We start from the raw sequence: 14,047 nt of genomic DNA on the forward strand, positions 1-14,047 counted from the left end.
TTTCCGTGCACGGTTCTGTTTATAGTCCCCAGCTCAACAAATTATGTGTTTTAAAATATGTTGCGACCTTGGATTGTTGTTAAAAACGGAGGGATACTAGCTAAGGTGTGCGGGAGTTGGCGTATATAAGTTGATTGCTTTAAAACGGAGAGAAATGTCGTATTTACGCTGTTTAAAACGGGCTGATGGACGAAAATCTTTGGTTTTAGCTAATATTATGCGTTTTAAAATATGTTGCGACCGTCGGATTGTTGTTAAAAACGCAGGGCTACTAGCTAAGGTGTGCGGGAGTTGGCGTATATAAGTTGATTGCTTTAAGAACGGAGAGAAATGTCGTATTTACGCTGTTTAAAACGGGCTGATGGACGAAAATCTTTGATTTTAGCTAATATTATGCGTTTTAAAATATGTTGCAACCGTCGGATTGTTGTTAAAAACGCAGGGATACTAGCTAAGGTGTGCGGGAGTTGGCGTATATAAGTTGATTGCTTTAAGAACGGAGAGAAATGGCGTATTTACGCTGTTTAAAACGGGCTGATGGACGAAAATCTTTGGTTTTAGCCTAACGTATGGGGTGGCGTTCAATTCGCGAGCGGGTAAGGGGCCTACGTAATGTTTAAAGAACAACATCTAAGGTTATGTGGAATTTACAAATCTAGATGTGAAGAAAGATTTTGAAAAGATGTTTTAATTTTCTTTTAAATTGGATAAGTTGCCGGTGAGGAATAGTTAAAGGACGTGGCGAGGAAAGATGACGTATATTCGCTTCCGGTTTGTGCGATGAGCTCTGGGTATCGTAGTTTTAGTGTTTAACGAAGACCACTACACTTCCGCGTTACATTGAAATCGGGGAGGAGATTGCGGGGGGAGCTGATGAATGAATGTGGACGAGAGCCGTGATGTAAGTGGTTGCCGATACGGCTGTGGGGGTGCTAGAGACATGATCGAATAGACGTTTATGCGCCTCGCTCTCCTGAACACGGCGTGACCCATAACTAATCGATCAGAACTAAATCGGCAGAGAAAAAGCCCATTTTAAAGCACCTATTCCGCATGGACATGCGCAGAGTGCCCATGGAGTCTGGACGACGCGAGATGACGCTCGAATGAATGTGGACTGTTCTATCAGAGGGGGGAGCTTCGGTGGCCAATGTCCTTTCAGCCGAACAGGATAATGAAAAAATGATCCCACTAAATGGCCAGACGCGTCTTATGGCGACATCTACAATTACCTCATTGAGTCTCCAGGTAGACTAATGTTTATATTTAAGTGCAGCGGTCTGTAGCCACTTACATGACCATCGAAGCTCCCCCCTCTGATGGAACAGTCCACATTCATTCATAATCCAATGTACAGTGTTGTTTGTACAGTTGTACAGTGTCCCCCACCCACCCCTCCTACCCAACCCCCCCCCCCCCACTCCTACCCAACATATTGTTTTCTGAATGATATTTACTATTATAGATGTTGCATTAAGTTTAAGTAGAATTAACAATTCCCCCCCAAAATCTATCTACTTTCTCTAAATATCTCTCATGTATCTCTGTACATGTCAAAATACTTCCCAAAGGTCAGTGAATACCATGATCACAACACCAGAGGGAGCTCCACAAATCATGTAAAACCCAGATTCGGCTCAAACAAGGGACTAAACACGTTTAGCAATTATGCCACATCAATGTGGAACGCCCTACCCAAAGCTGTAAAGGAATGTGAATCACTACCCACTTTCAATAACACTCTCAAAAAACACCTACGGGAGACTGCAATTCGAAACTGGCCCCTACAAATGTCCTAACCCAGTTGTACAATAAATGACCAAGTATGGCTTTGTCAGTATTCCAATGTACAGTGTACAATGTGTGTGTCCCCCCCACCTCCAATGTACAGCCCCCACCCAACCTCCTCCAATGTAGTTTCTACGTCAAATACACTCTTTTTCTGGACACTTTTGTATCACAAACAGTACTGTATTTGCAAATCTGATATGTCATAAATGTATAGATGTACTGTCTATCTGTATGTCATATATGTTATGATGAATTGAAAATGGGGAACCCTGATGTAAACAAGACGAAAGTCTTTCTCTGGTCTGCAACCCCTTAACAATTGTATGTATTGAGCTGTACTGTACTGTACCCATTCTGCAATCTGTTAATAAACTTTTCAATCAATCAATCAATCAAGAGGCTCTATTGTTATGCCTTATTGCCCAACATTACAAAATTGATTATTCTTATTTATACTAACAATGACTAAATTCACACCATTCAAAAGTGTCATTATCACTGTTTTGTTTAGCTAGAATACCTGCACCACAATATAATTTGTGAATTATTAGCCCACTCACCCCCCACAGAGGTGATAAGAGGCATTGAGTTTCAAAAACACACAAATTATTCAAGAACATGCTTGTCAGAGGATGGTTTATTAATCCAGAAATTGTAAGAATTCTATTTACATGATCTATTATGCCAGTAATACTCTCAGTATTCATTCAGTGTACTCATGCATTCACAGGAATATTGTTAATTGTTCAATATATATATACAAAAAAAATGTAATTGTTTAATTTGGGTTAACCTTCTGTCGTGTGGCAGTGAAAGGGTTAAGTGGCACTTTGGTAATTCACATGTAAAATAGAGTGGTTATTTGTGCTTGACAGGTGAACGCCGAACGCTGCCTAGTCAAAGCAAGTCTGAAATAATGTGAAAAAGAGTTCCAGTAAAAGCATTGTAAAAAGTATTTTTTTTTTGCTGTTTAAAATATATTTTTTCTTGACGTTTCTTTTTATGAAGGAGAGCATGGCGCTGTAATATTATTTAAAGGCACTTAATGCCATTGTAAAATTAAGTGGGAGTGTTGTAATATTATTTAAAGGGACTTGAATGCCATTGTAAAATTAAGTGAGAGTGTTGTAATACAGTACTTTTACCTTACCACTAGATGGCACTATCAGTCACTCTCTTTTTTTTTTTTGCTGCTTAGGCACTCTTTCGAAGTTGGTTTTCGGTTAGAGTTTGTCTTAGAGCATGGCGATAGAACGCCATGATATTCTGTACCCGCAAAAAGCTAAAACAAAAGGCTGGCTGTCACAAAACAGTCACATCTAGAGACCTCAAAACCTACTCTAGCGAGGCCTTTAACCTTGAACTGGAGAGCCTGGACTGGTCAGATGAGCTCAATGGTACACTGGTTGAAGAAACATGGCTTGGCTTCAAAACCAAATTCTCAACAATACTAAACAACATGGCCCCCCTAAGAACCACCAGGGTAAAAAATTGCGCTGAGCCGTGGATGCACACTGAAATACTGACCGTAAAAGTAAAAGTCAGTCAAAGCTTACCAAAAGCACAAGCAGTGAACTCCAAGCCCATGTGACTGAACTCAAACTAGAAAGAAACAGACTAAGAAATGACGTAAACTCCATGATAAAAACTGCAAAAAAAAATCATTAATGACAAAACTGAGGAAAACAAAAATAAACCACATGAACTTTTTAAATTACTCAATAATCAACTAGGCTGCAGTAAAAAACTTAAAATCAGGTTCTCAAACATAAACATAAAGACGGACAACACGCTCATCACAGACAAACTGGATGTAGCCAATTACTTAAACACTTTCTTCACAAACATAGCCACAACACTGATAAACAAACTACCTTCCCACTCAGGGCAGTATGGGGTAGAACACATAGTAGCATACTACAAGAACCTAGGCGTCCACAAAGACGATTTCAAACTGGAAATGGTAACTATACAGATGAGGTACTCAAAAAACTGAGCGCCCTCCAACCGAACAAGGCCACTGGCCATGACAACATCCCCTCCAAATTCCTCAGAGACTCAGCAGCCGCCATCACCCCAGTCATCACACACATAATAAACCTCTCCATAAAACAGGGACACGTCCCCAAGGACTTCAAAATTGCGAGAGTAACACCCCTGCACAAAAAGGGCAGCAAATTAGACCCAGGCAACTACCGCCCTGTTTCTATCCTTACATCCATCTCGAAAGTCATGGAAAAAATAGTATACGAACAGGTCGAAAAGTACCTCGCGGATAAAAATCTAATCTACGAATTCCAATCTGGCTTCAGAACATCCCACTCCACTGACACATGCCTTCTCTATTTGAACGACCACATCAAGCAAGAGGTGGACGCGGGCAAATACTGCGGCATGGTCATGCTGGACCTACAAAAGGCCTTCGACACTGTCAATCACACCATTCTGATTGACAAGCTAAAAGCAATTGGTTTTGATAGTCTATCAGTGAGCTGGATGCAATCCTACCTGGAGGGGAGAGAGCAGATGGTGGAGGTAAACGGTACCCTACCCCCCCCCCCCCCCCCTCACAGTAAGCTGTGGTGTTCTACAAGGAAGCATACTAGGTCTGCTACTGTTCCTAATTTATGCAAATGACATGTCGTCAGCTTGTGACTGCAACTTGTTCCTTTTTGCGGACGACTCAGCCCTGCTGGTCTCTGACAAGAACAAGTTACAGGTTGAAAAAACCCTCAGCTCAGAACTAGGCAAAATCTGCATATGGCTTGCCGACAACAAACTATCATTACACATGGGCAAAACAGAGTCCATTCTCTTCGGTTCAAATAACAAACTCAGCAAGACCGACGGCTTCTCAGTTACAGTGAAAATGGATTGAAAATGGGGGACCCTGATGTAAACAAGACGAAAGTCTTTCTCTGGTCTGCATCCCCTTAACAATTGTGTGTATTGAGCTGTACTGTATTGTACCCATTCTGCAATCTGTTAATAAAGTAATAATCAGAGTAGGGGTTAGAGAGGGGAGAATGGAAGGTGAGGATCAGGGGTTTAGAAAAGGGCATTTGTCAGTAGAGGAAGTACAGGAGGAGAAAGAGAGGGTGTGGGGGGAGAAGTTGGAGATAGTGGCATTTGTGACAAGAGTAGTGAATACAATAGTGATGGTTAGCAGTAGGACAGAGAGGTTAAAGTTAGTAGTTGAAGCAGCAGTACTAGACATGGGTATGAAGGGGTTGACAATGGGGCAAGTATCAAGGGAGTTAGGGAAGTTAGGGAAGAAGGTTGTTGTGAGTGATCAAGTAAGAGAGTTAGGGAAGGTGGTGGTGAGTGTTCAAAAAGGCCAGAGTCAGCCCGCAGGAGGCAATGAATGACTCATAGATTAGGTTTGGATAGGGTGGTGATGTTAGGGATGGGGTTTTTGTTTTGTGTGTTATGGGGTTGAATGGATTGTATGCAATCCTATACCTGGAGGGGAGAGAACAGATGGTAGAGGTAAATGGTACTCTACCCCCCCCCCCTCACAGTGAGCTGTGGTGTTCCACAAGGAAGCATACTAGGACCGCTACTCTTCCTAATTTATGCAAATGACATGTCGTCAGCCTGTGACTGCAACTTGTTCCTGTTTGCGGACGACTCAGCCCTGCTGGTCTCTGACAAGAACAAGTTGCAGGTTGAAAAAACCCTCAGCACGGAACTAGGCAAAATCCGTAAATGCCCAAAACCCCCACCCCCTCCTAATGTACAGTCCCCTCCCCATCATATATACTCTGTCAGGATCTAGGGGTAACAGTACTGTATATTTGAATACCGTTTATGTCACAAATGTATCAGTACTAAATACCTATATGTCCCTATGCCATAAATGTCATGTATGTTGTGTATGTCATAAATGTCTATATGAATTGAAAATGGGGGACCCTGATGGAAACAAGACAAACGTCTTTCTCTGGTCTGCATCCCCTTAACAATTGTGTATTGAGCTGTACTGTACTGTACCCATTCTGCAATCTGTTAATAAAATGTTCAATCAATCAATCAAAGTTTGTAGTCACTTGAACTGTGAATTCTAAAAGACAGACACTTCTAAAAGCACCCCTCCCCCAAAGACTAATGAATTGCGTCACCTCCCCCTCCCCTAAATCCCATTTGTCCAATCACATTCTATCACCGCTCAACTGTATGCAGCTTAACAATTGTCTGTCTATCGTCATATTTTTGGCCACAAGTGGCGCTGTTGCGAGTTTGTGGTGGCGCTGTTACAACATTTAGGAAATAGGAGCAGAGAAGAAGATCCCGATTTACAGAGCTAAGATCAACAAGTTAACGTTAGCGCCGCGGTTTGAAACTTTGAAGGTGAGTGTGTAAACTAGTCAATACGATCTTAAACATGTCACAACAGCAGTCATAGTGTATATTTTCAACAATACGTTTGTTTACCAATAGGTTAAAGTGTTTTTGAGTTCGTGTTGGCTTGGCACTGTTTCAACATTTCGATTTAGGTGACTCGACTCAGTCTCGTGTTTTCTGCTACAGCTACAGCTTATCTATCATAATAACGTTACATGTATGGGAGTTTGCAAAGTTTAAATTGTATTAGCTGTTACATTAATACATTGTGTCCTCCTATCTATCTCACTGTCTATCTGCTATGCTTTTATCTTTTACTCAAGTTTATTTGAAATCGAAGACACTCTGACGTCACGAGACCGCCGCCATCTTGGTATGAGGGTAACAAACTGATTTCTACCATCAAATGTGTAAACTGTTAATATGTACCTCAGTTGCGTGTGGGTCAATGAACACACTTGGGTTTATCAAACCGTGGGTTTAGTCTAGATGGAAATAGGGGTCCACGCGCACCCCCCGGAAATGTTTATGCCACCTGATTTTTCTTAATCCTTAAAGTGTCTACTTTCAGAGTCTGCCAGGTGCCAAGCTGAAATAATGTCCGAAAGGCTCAATTTTTAACCCTTTATTGCACCTAACACAAAACCGAAACATTAAAATTTGATGTAGCAAGACTCAAGAGGCATAATCTTTGAAGTAAACAACATACAGAGACAAATGAATGCATTTTCCCATACAATTCTGACCCTAGGAATTCAATGGAATGGTTATTTTTTTGACATTTTACAACATTTTGACTGTATTTCTGGACAAAAACAGCAAACAAATGCAAGAAATGCGTGTCTAACCAACTACATTTTTATTTTTCAAACGCATAGTGAATATTTGTTGACAATCAGTTTTTTTTTCAATCCTCCAACTGTTTATTTGGAAATTATATTGGGTACCAAGCTCAAATAATGTCCCAAAGGCTAGTTTTAACCCTTTATAGCACCTAACCCAAAAATCTAAAAATGAAAATATAATGTAGAAGAGTCATAACTTTTGAAGTAGACAACCAATACATTTACCTTTTCATGTCACTACCAACTTGCTGACCTAAACTACTCATCCTCATCGTCACTGAAGAGATCTTCTAATTCAATTTCTTCCATCTCCAGCTCTTCATCCTCATGCTCGTACTCTCCATCCACTTTACCCACAGACAAAGTTATTGTTGGCGTAATCGGTCACCTTGTCAAGGGCTGCATGCTCTTCTGACTCTGCTCTCTGAGCCAGTACCTCAACAAGAGAAGGAGGGAGGATGGGTCCAATTGCCCAGACCGGTTCCAACACCTCCTCTTCTCCTGTCTTCTCCCAGCCCATGCCTGGATCATGTGGTTTTGGGCTCTTGATTATTGCCTTGTCTGCTCTCTTATAGAAGGCTCGCTGGACATGTGGAATGAGACGGACCTTGGCAGGCGTTCCAGGTCTACTTTTGACTTGGAGTCCAGGACTTTGTCAGCGCCGACCATCTTTCTCATCATTTTCACCCGTACTGTGTCAACTGATGTCATCCGTGCTTGGCCATACATAATGCATGTGAAGCTCTCCATCTCCTCTTGAAGCTCATCAGTGACCATCCAGTCTGCACCAAGCTGCCTGAAAGCTTTGTGGAGTTTACGAGTCTTTTCCAGCTTCTTCAGGGGATTCACCTTGCATTTGCCTTTAAAAGCGCTGATACAGTCCTCCCCAGTAAAGTCGTAGAATCCCAGCAGTGTGCTACAGTAGTCGGGGCCCAGTAATTCCTCAGCAGCAGGGGTAAAGTTGGCATTCTTGGGGAATTTGGGGCCAACTCTTTTGAATGCCAGCTCTGGCAGCGTCTCGGGAGGCGTGATCTTAAGGCTTCTCATCTTGGATGACCTGTCATAGAGAGGAAGGGTCCTTTTCTTGGTGCTCACATGGCTCTCCTTCACTTCTTGAATCATGATTCCCCCGGCGCTGTTTACCACATTTGAACCATGAACGTTGGTGGTGATTCTGTTCAGGTTGTCCCACTCGCTGTGAAAAACAGTGTTTCCCTCGCCAGTGGTGATTTCAGGGGTCATGTTGGTGGACATCTCATCAAAAGCATTGGCCATGGCTGTCTCAAGTTCCATACTGAAGTCGTATGTCTCCGAGTGTCCTAGTCGTGAAAGGATGGTTGTGAGCTGTAAAGAATAAGATAAACAAATGTTTTTTTGTATCAATATCAAATACCTGTATGAAGCATAGTTGAGCAATGACAATGTAGGACCTCATAAGCAATAAGTTAGTTGATCACTCACCTGTTTGCTTCGATAGAGGTGCCGAAGTGTGGCACACAGGAGGATGTGCTTTTGGAGTTTCACTTCACTTGCTGTTAGTTGCTGCTCGACACTAGGGCTGCACGATTTTGGGAAATAATCTAATTGCGATTTTTCGGACAGATATTGCGATTGCGATTATAAATTTTTTTAAGCAGCCCCACAGAGGTTTATTGTAAAATGCGGCTTGCATCTGGCCTACGCGGTGGGTCTGTTCGGGACACAGAGTCTGAACATTTTTCTTTTTACCTGGGAATCGATACCGGTACGGTACCCAACGGTACCTTTTTTTCCCTGTACTTTACTCTCCCTCTCTGAAGTAAACTTCACAACACACAATCTAAAACCCCTTACCTCCCTCTCCCAAACTGTTCCTACAACAATTTTTTTTATGTTGCATGATCATGTATATTTTGTATTATAATTTTTTTTGTGTTTAAATATCAACATTATCTGGCAATCCTCAGTAAATACTATCAAATGAGATATGAGACACGTGCACACACACACAGAAAAGGAGAATTGCTTAAATTATTTTAGAATACTTCAGCTAATGAAGTTAAATGTTTATTATCAACTATCCAGTTCGTTTTTATAGTGCAACGTTTTTCTACATTAATTGAACCAGTAGAGAGAGATGCCCCCACCCCCCCCCCACCCTTTCCTTACTCGGCTCAGATGTTTTCTCTGACTTGAGCAGGGTTAGCTAGGAACAGCTTTCTCAAGCTTCGCACCTTGGGCATGGAATGGGCTACAGGACCATTATCCACTTAGACACCCCGGTCTCTCTTGGTGAATTTAAATCTGTATTACATAACTTCCTACAAGAAGAATGTTGCTGCTTTCTGTAGTCGGGTCCCAACTGCAAAATTACTGTATTACCCTGTATTATACACTTTTACTATCATGTAGACTATTCTGCTTTGTTTTTGTGTTTACATGTGATGTATTGTATATATTGTATACATGCACATTTATTATGTTCTTGTGTGATGTATCGCAAATTTGCCAGGTCTCCCTTGCAAAGGAGATCTTGTCTCTCAATGGGACTTCCTGGTTAAAATCTTAATTTAATTTTTTTTTAATTGCAGGCGATTTGATAATTGCATCATTACAAATTGCGATTTCGATAAAAAATCGATTAATCGTGCAGCCCTACTCGACACACATCTTGTGTAATCGAATAGACCAGCCTCTGCGTCTTCTCACACTTTTCTTCATCAAGTGTCCCAGTCACCACTGAGCTCAGAAATGGTACAAGATGCTCTGGGAGCAGTTCATCCATTTTCACAGCATCCAGCTTGTGTGCAGTTGGGGGCCATGGTAGCTCCTTTGACTCTTTGAATGCCTTTATAATGTGAGAATTGAGGGTGAGTGCTGCTTCTTGTAGTTAATCAGATGTTCCAAGTTTGTACGCACATTTAACTGCTTCATCTACAGTAATGCTTGAGCTGTATATAAGGTTCAACTCTAGAATATTCACTATGTGCTTTAAAAAATGAAAAGGTAGTTGGTCATACACACGTTTGGTCATTTCTTGCTGTTTTTGTCCAGAAATACAGTCAAAATGTTGTCAAATGTCAACAATAACCATCCCCTTGAATTCCTAGGATCAAAATTGTGTGGGAAAATGTATTTTCGCTCTGTAAGTCGTCTACCTCAAAAGTTATGCCTCTTCTACATTATATTTTCATTTTAAAAAATTTGGGTTAGGTGCTATAAAGGGTTCAAACTAGCCTTTGAGACATTATTTCAGCTTGGTACCCAATATAATCTCAAAATAAACACTTGGAGGATTGAAAAAAAAAATTATTGTCACCAAATATTCACTCTATGCGTATTGTATTGTATTTTTTGTCCAGAAATACAGTCAAAATGTTGTCATGTCAAAAATAACCATCCCATTGAATTCCTACGGTCAGAATTGTATGGACAAATGTATTAATTTGTCTCCATGTTGTTTACTTCAAAGGTTATGCCTCTTGCTACATCACATTTTAATGTTTCGGTTTTGGGTTAGGTGCAATAAAGGGTTAAAAATGGAGCCTTTCGGACATTATTTCAGCTTGGCACCTGGCAGATTCTGAAAGTAGACACTTTAAGGATTAAGAAAAATCAGGTGGCATAAAAAGTTCCGGGGGGTGCGCGTGGACCCCTATTTCCATCTAGACTAGTTTATTTAACATCTAGTTGTGACGTGACGACAAGAGCAGGTTCACAGTAGCGAGGCAGTTTGTAAGCAGTAGTACTACAGGTACGGTGGCTCGTAGTAGACGATAGTCAAACTGGATAATCATTTAGCCAATGATCTACAAAATGCATGCGTTGAGCTCCGTTTTTATTACATGGAATTATAAACAAAAGGTCAAGAGCAATGTGTTTGGTTAGCAGACATGTCCAAAAAAGGAGTAGAGGGAAGCTAAGCTTATTGATCCCTACCCCCTTACATTTATGTTTGTTCTTCCATTAATTTGACTAGATATAACATAATTTAGTATAGGGCTGGGCGATATGGAAAAAAATCATATCGCGATAACGATATGATGATTTTATTTTATTTCTCGATATCGATAATTATCGAATTGTTATAAGTATACAACAGATGTTTGTTTATTTTGCAGAAATTCTTTGTCATTGCCGCCATCTTCAGTGTTACATCCCCTCACACTCCAGTTCTCAGGCTGCAGCTGGTTTAAAAGTTAAAGTAAACCGGCTTCTCTGCTGGCTGTGGCTCCAGAGGAGTTGAACAGTTCTGGCTCTGCTAGTTTATTTTCGATCTTTTGGCGCTTTTTTGGTGGACAAACCACCGCACTGTGACTCGTGACTGGAGTCTAGTTCTGCTAGCACACATAGCCTACTGTGTACAGATGGTTTCAAAATGTATTTTAAATTAGAAAGCAAACAAAATAAATGGACAAGAGAGAAATAAATCTGAATTTGGTCAGTATTGTCATTTGGACAAGCAAAGCCATTACTTTAAGTTGCAGGCAAGAAAGACAAGTCTGTCCACTGTCTCTGGTTTTAAAACTGCCCTGTTGCAGGTAAAAAAGGAAAAAAAAGATTTTTCGATTTTTTTTTATTTCGATATCGATTATTAAAATATATCGCCCAGCCCTAATTTAGTATATTACAATATAGAATATACTTTTACTTATACCGGTATTTAAAAGAGAAAAATCAAATAAAATTGATTCACTTGACAGCAGTGAATATAGTACAGCACTACATAACACAATATAACATAACTTTGTTTATCCTCATTACTCATTTCTGTATTTCTCTAATGTGTGTTTTTTTTTAGCTGCTTTTTAAATTGTGCTACATGTTTACTCAGTTTGATGTATTCAGGTAAATTATTCCACAACTTCACTCCACACACCGATATGCACATGCTTTTCAGCGTAGTGTGTACCATTTGTTGTTTAAGATTCCCTCTCCCTCTTAAGTTATATTCTCCTTCCCTGTCTCTGAACCATTTTTGAATGTTGCCTGGGATTAGTTTGTATCTGGCTTTGTATACAATGAGGGCAGTTTTTAAATCCACTAGATCCATACATTTCAATGCTTGTAGCTTTATAAATAAGTTATTAGTGTGTTCATAATATCCTACATTGTTGATTATTCTTATTGCTTTTTTTGCATGGTGCATATTGGCTGTAGAGTGCTTTTGTAGGTATTACCCCACACCTCCGCACAGTAGCTCATATAGTCATATACCATAGGAAGAGTGTACAGTACAGTGTATACAGTGTTTTTTGGTTTAGAATGTGCCTTATCTTGCATAAAACACCAACACTCCGTGCCAATTTAGTCCTGACATATTTGATATGAGGTTTCCAGTTGAGTTTGTTCACAGTATCCATAATTTCATTTTTATCCGTTTTTCTCAAGAAGATGGTACTTGTGTTTCGTTATATAAAATAATTAGAAACACCTCCCCCTTGTGGCGGGGTTATCTCCTCTGCCAGTTTACATTAACAAAGAATCTGTTGAATCTTTCTGCCACCTCATTTTTCTTACTTACTGACTTTCCCTCATCTATAAATTAATCTGGAAAGCCAGAACTGTTGATTTATTTCTTAGAATTGAGTTTCGAACCTGTCCATCTCACAACTGATGTCTCTACAGGTGTGTGTGCGTGTCGTGGTGGCTTGGGGCGCAGCGACACGAGAAGGCCTGAGCTCAGTGTTTTGGGCACATGTAGTGATGCAAGATATATCGGCCGCTGATATAATATCGGCCGATATGGCCGTTTCTTTACACATCGGTATCGGTCCGATATCAAGATTGGGCCGATATAAAAAATTATTATTTTTTTTACATGTTTTGGCCTTAAAGGGGAGATGAAGCGTTAAACAATATGAGCCTAGTTTGTTTGTTGTGTACCTTGGGTAAGACATGGTCCTATAATCAAATGTGAAATCCTGCTTATTTGTCTGAAAACTCGTATTCAATTTAATATTTAATATATTTATTATTGTTGTGAGAGTAAGAATGCTTAAGTGCCTGTAGTAAACTGTGCCGTACTGTGTTTAAGCCAGAGCTGCAGACGGAGGACCTGTTGGTTCTGACCGAGTCCTGGTTCTGCCTGCTGTCCCACCAGCCCATAGACATGTTCCGGGGAAATCAGCACACAGCCTGAGCTGCACTGTGGGGCGATGAGCATATTCACTGAGTACTGAGCACAATGTTGCCACTGTCTCCTCCATAGACATATATAAAGACTAGATGACTCACTGGCCAAGTTAGTAGACAACATTGTCCTAATAAATTAAATGAGTCATATAAATCTTCAATCGCAGCAGGGACCTCAACAGGGGCCGCACCATTGTGCAGGGCTGGGGGTTTTCAGCACATTTTATTATCATAAAATGTGTTTCTTGATATGAAAATGTGCTTCTTGATATGAAAAGTATCTGACTGATGCACCTAAATTATGTATTTCTGTTTGTCTCAGGTGATGTGATTACTCAACAGTTTGGGGACTTTCTGTCTGTTGAAGCAAGAGATAACGGCTTCCTCGCCTACGGGAAGGCTGGGTCCTGGTCCTGGCCCAGCTCATCACAAAATCCAACACCCTCAGGAAGCGCCAGAGAAAAGATGGTGGAACTAAAAATGGTTGAAGCAGAATTGGAGAAGAGGGCCATAGAACTGCGATACATGCCCCCCACATGACATTATATACATTGGAGAGTATATACATTTGAGGGGGAAGAAACTGTACATTGGAGGAGGTGGGGGTTGAGTAGGTGGGGCGGGGGGGGGGGGGGGGTAACTGTTCATTGGAGGGGGTTGGGTTATAGTCCAGTCATTATAGGCCAGAATTAGGCTAAACCTAGGACAAATTGCAACATTAGCAAACTCAACTGATTTTGTATCCTCAATATGTCTTTAGTGAGAGAAAAAAAGTCCCAAGGAATCCCATCATGGGAAATGTGTTTTTTTTCAATGTTTTGTTACCCCTATAGTCCAGTCATTATAGGCCAGAATTAGGCTAAACCTAGGACAAATTGCAACATTAGCAAACTCCCTCAATATGTCTTTAGTGAGAGAAAAAAAGTCCCAAGGAATCCCATCATGGGAAATGT

General features: G+C 40.7%; 1 long non-coding RNA gene across 1 annotated transcript; it reads left to right on the plus strand.

The window, feature by feature from the left end:
* The first annotated feature begins 6,057 nt into the window (after positions 1-6,057).
* Positions 6,058-13,687, plus strand: LOC311238535. The gene is made up of 3 exons (XR_014620372.1): positions 6,058-6,141; positions 6,459-6,516; positions 13,417-13,687. It is a non-coding gene; the product is annotated as an uncharacterized lncRNA (long non-coding RNA).
* Positions 13,688-14,047: the final 360 nt, after the last annotated feature.

This window comes from Notolepis coatsorum (assembly GCF_963971535.1).
Source record: "Notolepis coatsorum genome assembly, chromosome: 12".
Classification (NCBI taxonomy): Eukaryota; Metazoa; Chordata; class Actinopteri; order Aulopiformes; family Paralepididae; genus Notolepis; species Notolepis coatsorum.